General features: G+C 40.1%; 1 long non-coding RNA gene across 1 annotated transcript; it reads left to right on the top strand.

Annotated features, from left to right (window-relative positions):
• The first annotated feature begins 757 nt into the window (after positions 1–757).
• LOC139631209 (uncharacterized) lies at positions 758–4,213 on the top strand. The gene is made up of 3 exons (XR_011693325.1): positions 758–1,071; positions 3,162–3,415; positions 3,901–4,213. It is a non-coding gene; the product is annotated as an uncharacterized lncRNA (long non-coding RNA).
• Positions 4,214–19,232: the final 15,019 nt, after the last annotated feature.

The following is a 19,232-nucleotide window of genomic DNA, read 5'->3' as shown; positions in this document are numbered from 1 at the left end:
CTCGGCCGGAGCTCGGTCCTCGGCCGGAGCTCGGTCCTCGGCCGGAGCTCGGTCCTCGGCCGGAGCTCGGTCCTCGGCTGGAGCTCGGCGGGTCGTGTCTCTCTCCTGGCGGTGACAGTGATGAGTTCCTCGGCGGCAGCGGGAAGATCACAGATGAGAGACGGTGAACTTTGTTTGTCTTTAACAAAGTCGGCGCTCGTCCTCACAGGACGTGAAATCAGCTGATTGCACAGCGATCTACGTCGGATCCTAAAGAAGAGAAACACAGCATCTGTGCTCGGCCTGCGAGTTGGAGACTGTGACCTGGGCTTGAAGAAGTTCTGGAGAAAAGGTCAGATGTTGGCAGATTGCTCCCTTTCAGCAGCCGAGTCGCGGAGAGAGCTGGAGGAGCTCTCTACTGTACCTGGTGCACGGGAATAAGCGCAGGAGGAGGGTTATCACCTGAGTGACGTCACCGGGGACCCCTGCTGGGAATGCCTGGCCTCAGCCAATGCCTTTGCTGAGTTTTCTTTCAAACTCCAATTTTACACCTAGGTGTGACTTGTGGGGGTGGTTTTGGCCCATAGCCTGGAGGGAAATGTAGTCCACTCCTTTGTTCTCCCCACGAGGCATGGCTCGAGTCAGGCTTCAGGAGAAGCACGCGGGCCTCTCTATTGTTCCCTTCAGGACGCATGGTTTGACACTCAGGCCTTGGAGTGGCTTGTAGGCCTCTCCATTGTTCTTCTCAGAACTCATGGCTTGCGATCCCAACAGAATTGACATCACTGCTCTGTGAAAAAAAAAAGAAAAAGAAGAAAAAGTGGAGCTTCAGCCATCATTGCATCTACAAGACAAGGGGTTATAACATGCCCTCTGAGCAGTGCTACATCTTCAGGGCAGATTGGAAGCCACAGTGAGTCGCTGCTGGAAAGTGACAAGACAGGCCTGGGGTTAGCTGGTTAGCATGCTAAGTTCAGTAGAAGCAAAGACCTGATAGAGACAAGAGTTAACATCGGTGTTTCTCTCCACCATTGGAGAAAGTTGTTGGCAAGTAAAGTTTGATGCTGAACTTGCAACATTTCCTCTAGACTGGTAAGTAAACAGCTGTGAATGCTAACGCTCTCTACGTACCTGTATCAAAACTTACAAATAGCTCTTTTAAAACATTGCAGAAGAAAAAGGTGCAACATCAACGTCATAACAAGCATGCCAGTCCAATCTCAGATGGTTAAAAACAATGTAAAAAGCATGATAGAAATGTGGAAATGTTTCATGTATTAATTTGTGGAAGGTTGCAGTTTCCCCATCGCTCCACACAGACGCGATGTTTTCGTCCCTTCATTGTAAGGCTCAGTGATGTCTCATGCTACATTTATGTCACATGTACATCTTCACGTATTCACCAGCTCTGTTTCCGTTGCAACTACTCACATTTTGCCTCCATCCATACATCGACTTTTCCACCTCAGCCAGTGGATTTTTGGTTTCCACTTGTTTTTGTTGTTTTTTTTTTTAATGCACAAATGTACTACTAGCACTATATGAAGGCCTGTAGTTTGAATTATAGAAAAAAATCTAAATTGCTGTGGATATTTTCCTCAAAGTGTTCAGCCCTAACTGGCAGGAATGATGGATGAAACAAAGGAACATGAACTGGAATCATCTCAAGAAACATGTCACGTATGACATGTAAATAATATCTCTTGACTTTTGCTTTCAGACTCCTGTCAATAGCTTTGTGACATTTGACATGTCTCTTGCTTTGGTTTGAGTAAATGCTCAACTGAGATTATCATATGCAGCCTTTTGTGAATTGTGTGAATTGTGAGCGGGCACTGTTTTGTTCTTTTACTCTCTGGAAGGTGAGTCTTGATTTTTGCAGTGCATGACCCGTTAGCAGCAGAAGTCCCAAGCCATTTGCATTCTGAAATTGAAATGTCTCAGTTTTCAAAACAGGTGCAGTGGTGTCCTGTGTGGGTATTTGTGTAGCCATTTTATGTACACGGAAGTGTTGGTACATTTTCAATATATGTAGTTCTGTCAGCTGCCTTTCGCCAGAGTAGCTGTCAGGTAAGACTTGACAGTTTCAAAAGCAAAGCGTATCTCACTTATTCCAATGCTGACATGATATCTATTCTGACTTTGGCTACTTTGTATAAATGAATATTTTATTATCATATTGATGTATTTATGTGGACTTGTTGTTTGAACAGCCTCAGCAATCAAAAGTTGCAGTGAACTTCAATAATGGGCCATTGCTGCACCACAAGGCTGCCATTTCTAATATAAATGAATTCTAAGGTTCTCATGTACTGGCAATGATGAAGAAGCAGCAAAGACAATTGCTCCCCAGTGTGCATGAGCAGAAGTGCGCTCCACAATTCAGCAGCACAGTAATGAAAACAGAGAATAATGTATTCCATTAACTAATTTCATTACCTAATTTCCCACAGAGATCAATATCAGAGTTTGATGTAATCCATCTTAACTTCTCGGCAAGAGTCTGGGGAAATAAGTTAACTTAAATTTTTTTTGACATCAGATAATTTAAAATACATTTCATGCAGATGGGATGTTTTTTGAATTTGCCGCTCCAAAGACTTTACACATTCAGTTCAGTTTAGTTGCCATGGAGAGTGCTACTTAACCTGTGGCACAATGTCCTCTGTGGCTCTGGAGGAGTTTCAAATGTAGGTAAATAACGTCATCATTGTTACCTTGGATTGCACTTGGAGATTACAAAGCCTGCATTACAAAGTTGCAGTGTGGAGTTTCAAACTCGTACAGCATCTTTGCTATCATGGAGGGTCTAATGAAAGAAGCTATCTGGTTGCCTCTGCCACCTGGATTCTGACCATTCTTTTTAAAAGCTATCTTTCTTAAGTCTCCCAGCTTTATGCAGATATAATACTAAATCCCTGAAATACCTCTTTAGGTCATGTCAAAATATGGTTCCCTCTTCAGATTAAAGTAGTTAAAACAGAAAACGCAAACACAAATATTAAGCCTTCACTTGTATATGCAAGTGAAAATGAAAGTGTATGACTGTGAAAAATTATTAGGGTGCAGCGGTGGGTGACGGTGAATTCTGACACTGAGATTGGCAAAATTCATGTATTCACTAAACTTGGGTGCTAACAAGCCATTATCTGTCCTCTCTCTTTCTTTGTTATGTGCAAAAGAAAAGCCTTCTGAACACAAAGCCAAAGATCATGTCTGAGGGAAGAAGCTCCACTCCACAGGATAACTCCACTGCGCAAACATGAGTGGACTGGTTTTGTTGTTTCAACAAATCCAACACAGTCATACGTCTTTTTGTCTTTGGCTTCGTCTCAGTGTCAGGAATCAGTTCTGCAGTTAATGTTTCATTCACATCATATCAGTAATTTACCCATATACAATGTATAGATCTCAAGCAGGACCTTCAATATTTGGAGTAAGTAGCTTGTGAAGTATAAATTGTATCAGATTTTGTATCTGCCTCAGAATTTGCTGTCTTGGTTGATAGAGTCAGTTATACAGTAAGAGCAGTAATATGCAGTATTGTAATTCCACAAAATCCGTGTTAATCGTTATAGCTGTTGTGTTAGTTCTCCATAGTCCATAGTCAGTATGCGGAAAGTTTGAGACTCACTTTCTGTATCTCTATGTTCACTTTTGTGGAGTCCTCGCTATAAAGTGGGTCTCCAGCCTTTACCTCTCCTCTTTTGCTTTTGCTAGCTTGAATTTATTAATATACAATAGTTAGTTTTGAAGTAATTGGATTGGTGAGAGGAATTCCATGAGTGCTAGTACAACAGCCCTGGGACTTTTAACTAAATGTGTCACTTTGCTTTGCAGGCGTTCTACTAGTTGTTAATTAATGTTACATTAATGGTCGTTATCTATCTTAGATAACAAACTTGATGAATATATATCCAGAAATAACAGTTGAATTAAATTATGGACGGTCGTCAGAAGAGGATGAAGGACGGAAAGAAGCCTGGATACTTCAGCGTACACCTCCCGGTGCGCACATATGACATCAGCTGACCCCGACCAATTAGAGAAGAGCAAAAATGAAGCCAACACTGTAAGGTGAACAACATGGGCTTTGAAATGCTTTCAGATTTGGCTAAGTCTCAAAACTATAAACATCAACATTCAGGAAAATGTTTATGTGTTGCTAAGCAACAGTCCAGTACCAGTCCAGCTGCAGCACTGTTTGTGTTGGCATAGCCAAATAAATGATGAAGTAAACAAACAAATCATAATCTGTTGTTCCTTATTACTGTTAACTAATGTGGCACTCGTACATAAAAGTTATATGAAAGCAATATCATACGTGATATTGCTTAAGTACGCGAACATATTGTCATTTCATTTGTTTAGGGCTAAGTTAAAATGGTCACAATTGACTGGAGGATAGAGAGATAGATATCTTCATCAAAACACAACGCACCCAATGCTATTCACTAACCGGTTACATTAAGCAGCATTTAAGTAAGCAGGAAGGGGTTCACAAGGCTCGGTGCAAGGTTTTGAATGTGGGAGAGAAAGATCATTTTTACTGATTTCTCTCAAGTCTTGACGATACTCACCTATAGATAGAGAATAGTTGCATCCTGCTACACAATATTATTAAAACTGTCCAGTTCAGTGGAGATAACGGCACAGTGCTCCCTCTCTCTGCCTCTCACAGACACACACAGAGACTGCCACATCAGCTCTTGATCTCTGTCTCTCTTTCCCTCTCACACTCCTACCTGTGAATTCTTCTCCTCATGTCTTTATTTTCTCTGCAGTTTTTGGTCACATGTCCTCTTCTTCCCACTACAGCTGTCCGTCATGCTCACAGGCTGCAGCTTCACCATAGTTGGCTTACTTCAAAAGCCCTGTGTCCCGTTGGTGTCCATACAACAAATTTTAACTCCAAGCTCTTTACCTATACATTTAAAACATTTAAAAGTGCGGTAATTTAAAACTGCAAACCCACACCTGCGTCATAGGTGTCCTGTTATACTGTCCGGTTACTGGAAGTTAATCCACAACTTCCACAAATCCACAACCACAATCAGAACTGAGATTTTTCAGTGGCCATGGTGTAACCTTTTATAATCCAATCACAGGATGACGAGTTGTCAGTGTTGTCTTTTGTTCAGTAACTGCCAGCTGCTCAACGCACGTCCATCTGTTTCAAGTTTATCTCTTTGCTCAACACAAATGCACTGTAAATACAAAAATTTGTGGATATGTTCAGCTGATTTAATTACTGAACATTTTGAATTTTATGTCTGGCTCGTGTGCAGTGTTTTCCCCCTCATTTTAAATACAATTTCAAATGAATGACACATTGTCACTTCACTGTTGCTGAGCAACAACCCTTTTGGCACAGTGCAAATCAACACCCATCATTTTTTTTTTTTTTAGTATTTGTAAAGAGGCAAACAACACATACTGTAATTCAGCTCATCGAGCAAAACAGACTCATTCTATAGATTCTATAATGTCTCTGTACTGTTCTTCATTTTAAAATGCTATCATAATCGTTTCACTGTCTCCTCAAGCACCAGGCTTATTGATGCACAGTGTGATGCTGAGTATGTGTGTGTGTATGTGTGTGTGTGTGTGTGTGTGTGTGTGTGTATGCGTGTGGATAAGGTAGGTTAAGCGGAAGGATTGCCATCAATTGATGTTGACCATCTCCTAGACCCTCAAATCCATTGGCCTTTGTTGTCTGAAGAAGCTTTGAAGTCCTCTTCATCCTTACAAATTAAATTTAAACTGGAGCGGTTTGTATAGGTTGAGAGCTCTAATCTTTCCTTTTGACAATCTCTTTCTCTCTCTCTCTCTCTCTCTTTTAACAAATTAATAGACGTGTGGCCATTTGATCCATGCACTACTGCACATGCACTTGAGAGAGACATTGCTTAAGACTCCGCAACAGACATGGATGTTTTCTACAGTATGTTAGCTCAAAGCTGGCGTGTACAGATCCTTCTTGCAGCCTCACTGAGACTGACATTTCAAATCTCCTGAGAACTGAGAGCAGACTTTTCTCTTCTTCAGGCTTCTTCCAAGAAGCTGCCACCAGAACCTCTGAAGAGATTCAACCTTGGAAGCAACAAAATGGTGTGAATTTTTTATGGAGTAACTGTATTGTGGAGTTTCTTCTCATCTTTTCATTTCCCAATGAAGCCTCTCGCTGTGAGGTTCCTAGTTGAGTAAACTCCTTGCAGGCTTACTCCCAGGATGTCAGGAGGGATAATCAGACAGCCATGAACCTTTTCTTGTGCGGCGATGCTCAGTCAAAGCCTTGTCAGGAAAAGCAGTCACCGTTTATGCCTCACCTTTACTACAATTAGTCATTGGCTGTGTGACCTATGAGAGGAGAAATGATAAAATCCCTCTCCCTCGTCTGAAATACCACAGCTGTCGCCGACATTACTCAGGTGACTGACAGCTACAATTCCCCAGCCAGCAAGGCACTGTCGACACAAGCCTGAGTAGCTGTGATGATACTATATGGTGTGATGATGCGAGTGTTACAACATCAGCAATTTATGATTGGGCCTTTTTTTTTCTTTGCAGAATTTGTTTTGGTGTTTTTTATGTCACACACAGGGATGTTATTGCATTGCGGTGAAAACTGTAATTTTCAGTGGATGGGTTTTCTTCCCAAGGATGTCTTGACTTTTTTTTTTTTTCACAGATAAAATATGCTCAGGCGCTCACCAAAACACTCCTTTCATTTTGATTTTAGTTTGCTTAAGTGAGGAAACCAAGAAAGGCTGATTGGTTTTGGTGACATTGTTATTCCATTTTGCTCCCTTGATTGCTTGACTTTTTAAAATAGAAAAAGTGCTGTAATTCAGCCTCACAAAGCAGTCCTTAAAGTAGTAGGAATACTTACAAAGACGTCCTTGGATTTATAATATCCACATCACTGGGCCTGATATGCAGTATTTTTCAACAACTAGAGGATGGTCAGTTTCCTCAAAGTGTAAGAGAATCCTTATGATCCTGATTTTAAAGACCCCCCTAAATAAATATCTGTTTTTTAACCTTGTTAACATGTGCATTTGCTGTTTTTTTTATGTATTAACAGCCACAGTATAAGTGAAATAAGCAGTCAGCACCATCATTGTCTATTTCCACCTTGGAACTGCAGTGAACTAATGACAGTCTTGTAAAAACAAATTCAGACAGTCAGAGATTCATACATCATATAAACTAAGGAACCAATCCTGACGGGGCAGCGGGTAAAATAAACCTGAAACCTTGTCAGTACAGAGAGCCAGATGTCATCAGCACAACCACTAACACTGGGTCAGCCACTGCCAGTTGCAAGCAAACAAATAATGCAAACAAATAAAAGATTCTAACTGTGCTAACTGTTCTGATTTGTCTGCTTGTTGCTGATTCTGGTCTCAACTTCATCTTCATCTGAGTCTGGGTCTGACTGAGGCTCAAACATGTGGCTGAGTCTCTGATGTTTCCTACTCTAACCATCTTGATACTCTTTGCTCTTTCACTGTTGACCTAGTGCAAGCAGTGGTTGTGGGCGGGGCGTGAGGCCTGATCCAGAATTTCTCAATGAGGAAGTTTTTTTCCACTTTTTATTTGGGAAAATCATATTAAACAAAATATGAATCATAATAGAGTATTTTTACATTGTTTAAAACATGTCTGGAAAGGAACTTGAATTTCAACTTTATTTTTTTTTCACTTTTTGTCCAGTAGGGACAGCAGAACAAGCTGTAATCAGAACATTGTTGTATTATCACCTTATAAGGTCAATACGGTGAACTCCTTATTTAATTGAGCAGTTATTTAATTATGCATGTAGTGGTAAAAGGCCAACATTATCATTCATATGGGGTCATGTTGATGCTCACCTGCTGAATGTAAAGCTGGATTTATGGTCGACACAAGGGGTTCATGGGTGTTCCACCATAAATACTGAAGTCAGTTTTGATTTATAGTGCAGCATTGTATTTCTGCCATTGATATGACAACACTGCATCGTATGTGATCAGGCCATAATGTGCTGTAATTATGTTCCCCAGAGAACCTGCATTCACATTCTTTCATCCACTTGTGATATGAGTGACAGTAGGAACCTTGTTTCCTTGCAGGATGTGCCGGTATTTCCTAGAGTTGTGATTTTTATGTCATTTCATTCACTGTGATAGAGAGCAGGGCTCACGACAAGCAGAATGATTTGGCTTTGCTAGATGTGTGTTACTGAAAAGGCGAGAATGATTGAGCCTTTTCCCAACTTGCTTCATGTTGTCTTTACTGTCAAAACAGAAAACATAAGCAGCCTAGTGATGCAGTAGAGTAGCCTACAACTGTAAAGCCTGCACATGTAGCTACAGAAGGTACCTTAGCACAAAAGCTGCTCTCCAGAAGTTGCTCAATTTTGATCTCCACTAGCTTCTGAGGGAAATATACGGTTGAGTCATCGTCAATAAAAAAATATTCATTTGTGCAGCTTTAAATTGAATATAACTTTAAAGATAAGTAGTGATTATAAGTCATAGTTACAAATGTTAGACTTGGTTTGGCATGACTTAAATTTCTGGTGTATGGGGACTGACTAAATCAGTTTCATGCCAAGCCACTGGAATCACAAAATCAACAATACACCCAAAATCCAGAATACACCAAGTTCAGAGCTGGTGTCTGGGGCTCTCAGAGGGTGCTTTGACAAACAGGGAACATATACATGTACAAAGTCTTACTCATATATCACAGCTGGGAAAATTATGAGATACATACATTCACAATCTCTCCTTTGCCACTTTAAATTGGTGATTTATTTCTACCATAAATATTAAAATCCAGATATGAATACACAAGCCCCTCAGGGAGGATGGAGTTTATGGGTATTTATGCAGATAATGCAAGCAGGGTTCAAATGTCACATATTTGCAGGCGAGAGGCCGAATTATGAGGATAACAATGTTACTCGTACAAGCAGCTCCAGGTAGAAACTCACTGACGTGGTTTCTTGTGGGTGGTTTACTCCTTAGGGCAATATATACTGTGAGTAAAATATTTGCATAAAAGGTTCATAATTGGAAGATCGTAGTCATTATGATTGACAGTTTAGACAAGTAATGTTGCTAACAGCATACACTTACTGCATTCTACTTATAGAAATGTCTCATTTATCTACAGACTAATAAAGTGGCTTCTGCTGATGAATTTGTCTCACTTTATTTTCAACTGTCATCATTTTCAGAGAAATATAAAGCTTTTCCTTGTCTTTGCGGCGAATGGACTTCAGATCACAGACCAGCAAACGCATCACTTGTACTGCGAGCAATCACTTGGAGAGGAAAGGCCTGATAGGACTCAGCTGAACATTTGCAGGGCTGAAATTTGAAACTGCTAATTATTCATTTGTGGCACTTTAATGTATGTGAAAAGACTTTCTCTATCATTCATAATCTGTACAGCTTCTGTAAAGTGACTCTCCTGCTGTGGGCACTTAGTGGGGTTTCCAGCAGCCTGTGTGATACCTGAGCTTGGAATAAATGTTCAGTTCATGCGGAGATAGAGTAAAAACCTGGAACTTTGGCAACATATCTGATACTATTTCAGGATGATGATTTCCCAAAAATTACACTGTGGGCAATACGAATCATCTAGTTATTGAGATTTTCATCTCACTCTCCAAGATGAGTAATATATCAGTAGCCCTAAGAGAAACAATCTCCAACACACTGTCTGGGAGCTCAGGAACATGAAATCTTATATATATGATCGGTGGAAGCATCACATACATTATAAATTACCCGCTGGACACAAGGAAGGATGCAGACAACTTATGACAGAGCGATGCATCATGATTCATATTTGGAATATTTTGCTAAATCGCAGGAGTAATGCCTTAAAGGATGAGACACAAAAAGTAAATTATTTAATACATTTCTGCTTGAGAAATTTAAAAAGTAATTTGATTTGTCCTTGATTTATCGTTTGCGTATTTATTGATTTATTAACATGTTGGTGCTTGCTCCGTGGGTTTTCTGCTGATGAAATTAGCCTGTGTAATTCTTGCCTGGACAGCCATGGAGGCTCATTGTATATGGTAACTACTCAGGTTTTCTGCATCTTCAAAGTAAACAGCCTGTTGCTGCTGCCAGATTCTTAAATACAGTATTACTCTGTTAGAGAGGCTGTTTTTCTGCCAGATAAACCAGACACACACTGTTTACAACAATGAATTAATCTCCATAATGTTATGTTCAAGGACAGTGAGATGATGATGCTTTTTTGTAATTGTAATTTGATTATTTAATTGTATTCTGGCCTTAAAGTGTTGGTTTATCAAAGCAAAATATATCCAGTATCACACAATCTCAGTCACAATGAGAACAAATAACTTATTTCTACTGTTGCGTTTCAGTCATAGGCGACGCCTGACCTCGTGTAGACTACACAGTATCATTAGTGCATTTCAGGAGCTAAGCTGGAGACCTTGTGCTTCTGTGACAGGTAAAAAATTAAATAAATAAGAAAAAGTAGTTCTAGGGAGGTTATCCTAAAAAGTCTGCACTTGTTATCCAGAAAGTTCTGTGGGTTGTGGTGTAGCTGTGCCATCTCATCTCTCTGTAGTCCCTTCGTGAGGCACAAAGCCCCAAAAGTCAACATGGGAGCCTAAACAGATGAAGAGGGAATTAATGTGATTGATCCCTTTTAAATTAACAGCATGCAACAGCTTTGAAGTCAACTTTCTCTGCCCTAAATTATTCATATGAAAATGTCGTTGGTTGTTTGCTTTCTTTCCTTTACTCCACCCTTAACTTCTTCAGCTCTCATTTAATTTCAAATTAAAACTTAATTTGTGCGACAGAAATTTAAATGGAGAGAGACAAAAATAATAGCCACATGAATAGTTGCCATCTTCATAACTTGTTGTTTTAGGGAATGAAAACCATTGTGCAGTTATACACATAAATCTGTACAGATTCATAATCCAACTGAACTTTGTGCATCATATCTTATTGTCTCACTGGAACCTTAAACAACATCCTAACCAGCGTGGCCCCCAGGGCTGTTTTCAATCTGCATGGCCACAAATTAGCCATCGTTCAGTTCACACATAAAGAGACAGAGCATGCTGTTTGAGTAGACGTGCAAAACTTTTGTCTCACTCATCCATAAATGTGAGTCATCTGTGTGTTGGTTTTAGCTGATGGATGCTTGTTATCTACTTTCATCAAATATTGTTGTAATGCAGCTTTTAAAGTGTGTGAGTTATTCTTCCTGACATTTATTAGCCATTACCAAATATGCACAGAGTATCGATGTGAGTGAGCTTCCTGAAATCAAAATCAAAGATGTTGGAGCTGGTTATTTTTGGCCTTTTCTCATATTGAATCACAAGGCACTGCTGCATGCAGGAGGGAGGTGTACATGTGATAACTACGGTGGCTCTGAGAGCTCAACACACTGCAACTTAAGAAAGAACATGCAAATAGGCGAAATACACGGGGGGGGGGGGGGCAAAGGGGGGCGTCCCTTTGGTTAATTTGGTAGACCACACACTATGAAGGCGTTGTCCTCACTGCAGAAGCCACGGGTTTGAGTTCGACCTGTGGCTCTTTGCTGCATGTTATCCTCGCTCTCTCCCTGAATTTCGTGTTAGGTTCCAGTCCATACAATGAGGGACATACAGTAAAACTTCAATTAGAAGCTGACTCCCTGTTACTGGCCAGGTGTGGCAGCACATTCTATCAAATAATGTCAGGTCTCAATTAGACGCCCGCTTCTTTGGATGTATTGTCACAAGAGTGAAGGACGGTCATGTCCGAAAACCATGGCGGCAAAGAGAAAAGGCACGACGTGACATTTAATCTGTCAGTTATCAAATTTGCTCATGCAAATAAAGGTTTAAATAGCTATGGTAACCTGAATCTTTCATCCTGTCTAAGGTAGACTACCAGTATTTTGATATGGGTCTCTTTCTCTCTGTGCACAGGGTTGGCCCAGATGCTCTGTCTCTTGGACCTAGATCAAATGAATGATTCGTAATATATTATTTGATGGCCTGGCCATGGCCTTTTACAGTATATGTCATACCCACATTTCCCAACACCATGAAAAAGTGCTCTCACAGTGTCTTCTTGAACATGTAAAAAGAGGCTCTGATGTAGTTTGAATAAGGCAACATTCAGTTCCCCCTGATGTGGCCATGGAGATTGTCATTCACATGGCCCTTATAGATGCATAGATTGTTCATTGTGATTGTTCATTTTACCTCCATGTTGTCATTAATTGGTGTTCATTGTCAAAGTTTACAAGTTGACTCATTTCATGGATCACTTGAGTTTATTTATCATTAGTAATGTGTTGAGATTGTTTGTTGCTTTAGTTTCCGCCCTGTTTGAGCCATCAGTGTCCTGGTATGTAGAGCCTGGGGCAAAACACAACTGTATATGAAATATGTGGTAACTGGCCCAAATCAACCCATTTGTGATTCATGTGGGTACTGAAACCTTTAATTTTCTGTGTTATCCATTGTAAATTTTGTACTTCGAAAAAACAAATGCAGGGAAAAAAATATTTACGATGAATATTATTATAATATTAATAATGTCAATAATTCCTTTGATTTTTGTCTAATGTATAGCATGATTTCTTGTACATCTTTAGTACTTATTGGGTACAGTCAGTGCTTCCATTTCTCATGCTGTTAGCTCAGTTTCTAATTTGGACCTCAGTTCATTGGGGGCTAGAAAGAGCTGTGTTATTTTGCTCTGTTTAGTGTATTTCAGTTAAAGTAATGGAAATTGAAATTTTGGTGAATAAAACCCTTAAATTCCCCTCTTGCCTTTGCCTAATGGGCTTGGTCCCTCACAGAGATAGTTTTGATTTTATGTGCTGAGGTTTTGACATGTCCACCTGTGCTGCGACAGCAGCTCCACAGAGGTGGCTGGAATTTCATTTGTGCTCCTTACAACTCTGAAAATTACTTTTGAAAGGCCCAACAGCAACACACCTGTCCAAAAAACAGTGTCCTGGTTAGTCATCTCTCTATCAGACATAAACTAGGGACTATCCATCCATCCATTACCTATACCACTTATCCTTATAGGGTCACAGGAAGGGGCTGGAGCCAATCCCAGCTGACACTGGGCAAGGTAAACACCAGTCTGTCGCCGGGCTGACATACAGAGACAAACAAGCATTCACACTCACATTCACACCAGCGGGCAATTTAGTGTCACCAATTAACCTAATGTGCATGTCTTTGGACTGTGGGAGGAAGCTGGAGCACCCGGAGGGAACCCACACAGACAAGAGGAGAAGATGCAACATGCAGTTCCACACAGAAAGGCCCCAGGCCCAAACCCAGAACCTTCTCGCCGTGAGGTGACAGTGGTAACCACTGCACCGCTGTACCACTCATCCAAGGGAATCACCTTTGTTTTTGCTAACATTTTACCAACAGTTGTACGTTGCACTCAAATAGCAACATTAGCATCCATTTGGATTTCTATCTCTGTCCACCTGACAAATGTAACTCCAACATTTGCTTGCATTTTAGCACAGTTTCAGTCCTCACCAACTACTAAAATAATGCAGGGGTTTTAGCTGCTAGGTTTTTCATGATCAAATAGTTGCTAGCTTTTCCTGTTTGTTTGGAGGTGTGTAGGTAGAGTACAGTGGGTTTTAGTATGGATTGTTTGATGAAAACAGCTGTCTGCTTATTGCTTGTCGGGAGTTGTCAGACTGAAACATACAAATACAATTGCAGATACAAATAACCTGCCATAAAACCAAAGCAGTTAGCTAAAATAGACTAAAAATGACATGAAGGTGCAGAGTTGGGTGCTAATTTTTGGTGTTTTGGTCACTGCAACTTTTTATATTTATTGAGTCCCCGAGCTTTAATGACCTCTTGCCGTAGAAAAAAAAAACATTAACAATTTTAAAAATAAGGCATCTTTTAAAACTAAAAGTGGATGGCACGTGAAAAATTATCAACAATAAATTCAGTGTAGCTTCCAGATATGATGGATAGAGCCCTGACCTGCCAGAATAACTCAAGTTAATAAAGTTAATAATTTCCTGGGTTAGCATGTTTCATTTGTAAATGAGCTTAGTCTTGAGTTAAAACACATTTCACTTATTGAAAAGTTTCCAGTCTCTCAAACGAGATCCCAAAGGAAGCTGTTTATAGCAGGGTTTCATGTTTTCCTCAAGCACAGCTCCGACATAATACTGTTACCTATTTTTCCAAAACGAAAAGTTTGCCATTTGCTTCTGTCAAGGAGGAGTTAACTTGTCCCTCTGATGTTTGCAATGCCAACTATCTACTGAGAGTATTTTCTTTGTTGTGGCCAATGTAAGCAGGGCCGGCTGCATCCACCTGCAGAATCAATCAGTCATTTTGTGATAGCTCTGCTGGAGTTTGTCTTGCTGGAAACCAAATTACACTGAGTAAATGGCCTCGATGGTGCCAGTGCTGACATCCAGGTCATTATGATTAGTTTTGGTGTGTGTCTGGAGGTGCATGTTTGTGATATCTGCCTTTTTCTCCTAATAAAGGTCATCTCTTGTGGAAGAACATTTCCATATTCAGAAAAGTGGGATTAATGTTTGTTCCTATGCTACATGTCCTATATAGCGTTATGGTTTATCCTTTGTATGGAGTTTCTCATTTGGAGTGGAGGCACAGCTGCTCAGCACAGTAGCCTTTCTGTCATGCAAAGGCTACACCTCTGTAGTCGTCATTCTGTGAAAAAGGCCGTCCCTGAAATGGGTCACAGCTGCTGACACAATGAAAACCATTTGAGAAGGTGGGGTGCTAAAGGAGGAGCTAGAAATAATTATGAAGCCTTTAGTGCCCCTGTTGGCATGGTGGTGCAGTGGTTAGCCCCACTCACAGCAAGAGGGCCAGGGCTGTTCTGTGTGGAGTTTGCATGTCAGTCCTGTGATAGGCTGGCGTCCTGTCCAGGATATACCCCGTCCCCGCCCAATGTCGGCTGGGATTGGCTCCAGCCCCCTTGCGTCCCTGTACGGATAAGCGATATAGATAATGGATGGATGGATGGATGGATAGTGCCCATGCTTATTGAATCTAGCTGATTTTCCAAGTTTATAGTAGCCATACTAGCATATAACTATTTAGGTAAGTTAGTTCATTAGCCTTCTGAGTTTATAAGATCGTGAACAAAGTAAATAACCAAGAAAAGAAACCACAGTTTAACCATGTTTACGATTAATGTGGCTGAGTAGGTTTAGTTACATATGCCAGTAGCACTGGAGCAGCATAGCTTTCTATATCATGTGATGTTTATGTTTTTAGGGAGAAGCATCACTACATCATTTGAACTACCTTTCCCATTCCGGTAGCATATTTTCTGAACCACATTGTGTTTCCATTTGCAAGCACCATTTAGCATCAGTATAATGAGTTTATAACCTTTCCGTTCCAGTCATGGTGTATATATGACTGATATTATGACCCCTACAATAGTTTAACATGATTTTATTTCAGATCAATTAAGCTTCAGTTCACAGTTTACATGAGAGGTGATGAAAGGGGAAACACGAGTATTTCATTGTGGCCTCTACATTTATGCACTATGTCATTTAGAAAGTGACTTATTTAAAAGGCTTCTTTCCTTGCAGATGAAAACATTATTGAAACATGAAATGTATTATTAATTCTGCCTATCAAATGTCTGAGTCATGTGTATGTCCTTGGCCAAGAGCATGAATAACAGCAACCCTATAAGAAACATATCGAATATAGGCTGTATTTTTAATTTATATATGGTACATAAAATATTGTAGGATTATAGTGTATGGACTATTCAGAAAAAAATTATGTCACAGTGGTGTCTGTTCAAACAAAGACGCAGCAAGTCTGTTTGATCTTTTAATGCTGATTGAATGAGCTCATATACAAATACCGCATTTGGTTGTTGCCAGCAGTGAACTCATCATTTAAATGAAATATAATCATAAACCTATCCCACATTATTGAAGGATAACTCATGCAGAGGTTTCCACATGCATGTTTACCTAAAGATTAGTTCTGCATATTTAAATACTTGTAACCAATATTTGTTAAATCCAGTGCCATAATTCTATGATGTGATGAAGGAGCAACCCAAAACCTGGTGCGTCTTGCAGATTATATCCCTCCTGCTACAGACTAACTAAACTCTGACTGTTTAAATCTTCATGTCTTTAGATTATTGTTACAATGACTCTCAATATGTTCTTGGTTTTTCGTCTCTCTCTCTCTCTGTGTTTCTCTCTTTCTGTTGTCGCTGTCTCATAGCTGGCCAAAGGGCTGATTGTGTCTTGGCCGTGGAGGAAGAGTGAGCAGGCTTCACTTACTCTGTGAGTACTCTATCAGTGGGAAAAATGCTTGTCTGTTGGGCTCTGTGATTTATTACATGCTATAAATGACTGCGACCGTTGCTGTTTTTCCAGGTAGAGGAGCTTTGCATGAACAGCTGTTTACTTATCAGTCTAGAAGAAACGTTGTGAGTTCAGAATCACATTTCATTCATTTACTCACAAAGAGCTGTCTCCAGCAGTGGACAGCAATGCCAATTTGAACTCTTTGTCTCTACCTTCTACTAACTAGCCCCAGTCTGTCTCGTCACTTTCTGATAGTGACTCACTGTAGCCTCCAATCTGCCCCGAAGATGTAGCACTTTTAAGAAGACATATTATCACTTGTCAGCTCTTGTCAAGTGACAGTCACCACCACACCCCCCAAGGAGGAAACCACGTGTGGCTGCAGGGAAAATTTACAAGTAGTCCCTTTTAAGTTATTAATGTCATTTTTTTTTGTCCAAAGCTAAAGGTCTATGAAACCTTATAGTGTTAAATACAAAATAAATAAATAAATAAAGACAATATGAAATAAATAATTAAATGACTAAATTGTGTAAATCAACACTGAGTGACAAACCAAGCCCACAACCCCACCGAGCTAGTTAGCCATCTAAATAGCATGTTGCGGCGTATAAGATGGAAAAATACTAGATTCCAGTAGAACCCAAAAAATCTATGATGTTCCCTGGTACACCACACCCTTTAACTTACTCGTCAGCCTCCCATCACCTCCAGATATATAAATACAACTGTCATCAGTGTGGTCGCTGTGGAGTTGAAATTTAGAGAGACAAGGATGGATTGAGTGCATGCAACTGAGAGTACTCACTGGAAGAAACATTACAACTACAACTAGTATTATGCCAGTAGTATAAAATGTTAAACAGTGTTATTGTGTTTGGGGTAAACATACACCACCTATTCTGTCACTCTCCATTAGCTCTGCTGAAGCCCCGCTAAGCTACACTAGCAGTTAATGCAGCTGTGAACCACAGTCTGCACCATCAGTGAAGGTGGAGACTGGCTTTGAATGCACTGTTTGAATTTGTGATGGTACAGTGTGTACAGTGTTTGACATGTTAAAGTTGGAAATTAAACTAGTCAGTGTGCTCTGGTGGACAAACCTTCTAATGGAGAGATAGTACTTCAACATATCTCTAGTTTTACTGATCTGCTGTTTCTTGTTCAATTTCATCTGACATATATGCTGGAACTGAAACATCTGCAATAAGTTAATATCAGCCAATGACAGTATCAGTTCAATTTCCAATGAGGTGATCTATTGGCTGGTTTCTAGCAGAAAGCTGAAGGAAATGCAAACACCAGTCCTCAAACCTTAAAAACAATATAGATAATTTTTTTCAACCCACTGATATGACCAGTTTCTCCTGAAATAGCACACATACCGGACCCTGGTTGTCTTGGTTACACTAATAAACTATGTTCTATCTTGGGCAAGTTACTCAGGAAGAATACTAAGTTATTTTTTAACTTATCACTCCTTTTATTACTTAACTTACTTTACTTATTACTTCATATCAAAAGTAACTGGTCACATTACTTGTTATATTTATATATTACTTTTGCTTTACAAAAATATTAAACATTGCACATTTAAGGTGATACCATAGCTTCCTGTTTTGTTATTTCAGCCCCGACATTTTAAACAATGTCCCAATGTTCAGAGGTGAAATAATGATTATCATCACAATTACTACGGCCACTACATGATTCCTAACAACAAAAAGTGACTATGGGTCATAATAACCGGCTGCACAGACGACCTAGGGACTTTTTTACAGGAGGACAGTCCTCTGAAAAAATTTAAATTAAATTTACTGCCTGTTAGTCTCAGGAGCTGATCATAAATCCTGACCTAACTCTCTCCTATGAAAAGAAAAAGCTGATAAAAGACCACAGAGGTTCTTTGTGTCTTCTATCTTCGAACATTTTAAGTATTCACCTCTCATCTAAAGTCTTTCCATATCCAAACCTCATGTAAGTGTTTGCCGAGTCTGTATTGAATTGACGGAATGTTAGCTTTCAATATTCTCCTCCTTCTCTTACTCAGTGTGTAATATGCACTCGCACAATGAGTGGCAGTCTGCCACCTGAGCTGCAGCACTGCTTGTGCTCCCTTGTGGCTCACCAGATTTAAGATGGACTGTAATCTGAGATCAGGAGGCTCCTCTGGATATTCACAGTCTGGCACCTTTTGTGAACTGAAGCCTGTGCAGATCAGACATAGTCTATGCTCTATACTCTACAGTCTTAATATGAATATTAGTTTATTGAACAATTACTGCAATGAGCAAGGCTATATGTTTTCAGACTGTTGGGGCTCAGAGCCATGATAATGTGGCGTCAGGTTGATGACCTTACGGGGGTCCTGTGCAGTGATGAATATCATTGTATCAGTAAAAAATAAAAAAGGGGAGAAAAAGGCTTAATTACCTCTCGCAAAGCTGCTGAAGTTAATTTCTGCAGTCACGTGTTTAACCAATTACTCAGAGCATAATGAAGTGGAACATGGCTCACCAGAGTTCACAGGACACCCTCTACCCTCCTTTTTTTCTTAGCCTAGTTTGGTTATTCCAGAGTGGCAAGCTAATCGTCGCTAAACATCCAGGCAATACTTCACTCTGGATACATACATTTATCTGTGTCAATATCCATTCCTCATTTAATCATTTCTCCACAGCTATCTCAATATCAGGGGCTGGGGAGACAGGCGAGGGAAGCACATTATCTATGCAATAGTGTTACAGTATTAGGGATTATCCCTGACAGATAGTTTCCCTTCCAGGCACCATTAGCTTGGCCTCATCCCATTTGGTATTTGCAACACCTGCGACCACCATCCGTCGGGCACAAGAATTATTACCATTGTATTTTTT

Source organism: Trachinotus anak, unplaced genomic scaffold (assembly GCF_046630095.1).
Source record: "Trachinotus anak isolate AG129_WGS33_773 ecotype Australia unplaced genomic scaffold, CSIRO_AGI_Tana_v1 ptg000013l, whole genome shotgun sequence".
NCBI classification, from domain to species: Eukaryota; Metazoa; Chordata; class Actinopteri; order Carangiformes; family Carangidae; genus Trachinotus; species Trachinotus anak.
Note: the sequence above shows the minus strand (reverse complement) of the source record. Positions and strands in the feature narration are given on the sequence as shown.